At 39.2% G+C, this 2529-nt stretch overlaps 1 protein-coding gene across 1 annotated transcript in view; it reads right to left on the bottom strand.

Annotated features, from left to right (window-relative positions):
- Igsf11 (immunoglobulin superfamily member 11) overlaps nt 1–2529 on the bottom strand; it is a 160237-nt gene that overhangs the window by 148699 nt on the left and 9009 nt on the right. The window lies entirely within an intron of this gene.

Here is a 2529-nt window from a genome sequence, read left to right on the forward strand (position 1 = left end):
AATAAAAATAAAATAAAATCGACAACAGTACTAATAAAATAGAGATATTCATGATGTAATCTAGAAGAGATACAATTTAGGCACCTATACCTGCCTTAGACAAAAAAAAAAATCATTATCAGAGACAAGCTGAGAAAGGTCATAGAAATCAAATGAAAGGACAGGCTACCATGACTGTGGTAAAGACACTGATCACATTTATGGCCTGCTTTGAATGACCCTCTCACAACACACAGGGTTTGTCCATGATAAAAAGATTTAAGAGAAGAAAAAGGTACATGCATGGGCTTCATCAAAGTGAGATGGAATCAGTTTTAAAATAAAGTATCTATCTTTAAGCCACTTTTTATAATCTACAAAAGATGAAGATAGTTTTAATTCCTAAAATAGAAATCACCATAACTTCTTATTATACTGATGGGAAGAGGGAAAAAGACAACTATTTTAGGAGAAATATATATATATATATATATATAACCGGAAATCTTTCAAGCGCAAGAATAAACAGCAGGTAGAAGACTTCACATTGCTGGACTCTGCAGCACTGTGCTACATAGAGGTCATGAGACCCAGTGTCCTTGCCTCATTCCTCAGCCCAGGTATAAACGCTCAGTCTCCCACTGTTAATACAACATCCACTAACTGCCAGCTACACAGCTTTCGCAGATCTCTCTTATCAGTGTGAGGAAATGCCCTTCTATACCTAGTTTTGTGGAAGCTTTTATAAGGTTATTTGATTTTGTAAGATCACTGTGAAGAAAGCTTTTGGAGGGCTGGGGAGACACCTCATCAGTCTAAGAGCCTGCCTGGCAAGCTCAAGGACCCGAGTTTAGTTTCCAGTACTGCATACCACGCTGGCCCAGGAAACCCAGGCATGCCACAATGTCTACCCCAAAACCAGGGTGTCATGGTGCACACCTGTAATCCCAGGGCTGGGAAGGCTGAGACAGGAGGATCACTACAAGTCTGAAATGCATAGGGAGACACGGTACTAAATAAATTTTAAAAAGAAAGCTTTTGGGGATATGGTGGTTTTCAAATATATATATATTTTGAAAAAAGAACAGTTTTTGCCACTAAACAGACCATGGGATCAAGCAATGGATGGCACTGCCACACATGATGCAGCTCCCACGTCTGGGCAAAGTCAGAAGGGCTAGATATAAACTCAGTCTGCCTGTGATTTATACACACACACTCATGCTAGCATGTACACACACTCAAAGCATGTAAGTAAAATGAAATAAATATATGCATATGCTTGCCAATGAACATACACGACGTAGGATGAGTAAAGGTTTAAAGAATTCAAACATGGGAAGCTAGTTGCTTCACTTGCCACAGCTGGGAAAATTCAAAGGCCTGGGAAAGAGCATTCTGCACTCCAGGCGAGGACAAAGCTGCCATGCCAACTTCCACTGTCAAGAGATCTGAGGGGGGGAATTCAAGAGGAAGTGCTGAAGACTGCAAATTATTTTTGTGTTCATGGACTTCATCATCATCAGTTTATAGAATATTTGTTAGACACTGAAGGAGTAAGCAGATTTGATTTATTTTAATGCAGGCAGATGGCTTGGTCATGGAAATTGTGAAGAGATTTACTGAGCCGCTTCATCAGATCAAGGACATTATGGAATTAGAGGTCTCTAAGAGACCTTACTGGTCCAGCTCCCTGTCACTCACATTATGCTTTCTCATTAATGAGAAAGACAAATTAACCCTCTGAATTCCAAATACTAAAGCCGAGGGGGAGCAAGCACACACGAGTGTGGCTTATCCACCTAGCGAAGTGCAAGTGGTGAGACTGCAAGCAGAAGTGCACAGAATGATCAAGCTGCATTTTAGTCCCCAAAATAGTTATAAACAACTAAAGCATGTGTTGCTCAAGGACAACGAAATAAAAAATGAAGAATTCAAAGTTACAATTGCAGAAAATATTTTCATGAAATTGAATCATGTTTAAGTTGTTATAACTATTTTGAGGTATAAGACACATCTCTTATCAGTGTGGCTTAGTTTCAGGACTATTTTATCTAAAAAAGGATTCTAGTTAACAAGACAACAGAGTAGAAAATGAGTTTATGAATATTGGAATTTTATTTTAGTCCTGCCAATATGACTAACTGCCTAATTTAGAGACCACCTGGCTTTGCCTAAAAACATTCATGAAAATTCAAAAAGAACAGCTGGGGGACACTATCAGTGCCACAAAACCTATCAAGGACAAAAAAGGGAATGAAGATGTACCCTAATCACATCTCTCAGAGCTTTCAATTTAAGTATCATTATTTTCCTTAATAGAAGTTGCAATATTTCTTAAGCTTGTGGACTTTTTTTTTTAAATCGACAACAGTGGGGCTGGTGAGATGGCTCAGTGGTCTAAAGCACCTACTTAGAACAAGCTAAGCTCAAGCAAAGCACAGAGACCTCGGTTCAATCCCCCAGCACCACATGCCGGCCCGCCCGCCCCCTGGTGGGCTGAGCTGGCCACACAATAAATAAATACATAAATATTTAAAAATTTAAAAA

This window comes from Octodon degus, unplaced genomic scaffold, assembly GCF_000260255.1.
Source record: "Octodon degus isolate 3935 unplaced genomic scaffold, OctDeg1.0 scaffold00053, whole genome shotgun sequence".
Lineage (NCBI taxonomy): Eukaryota > Metazoa > Chordata > Mammalia > Rodentia > Octodontidae > Octodon > Octodon degus.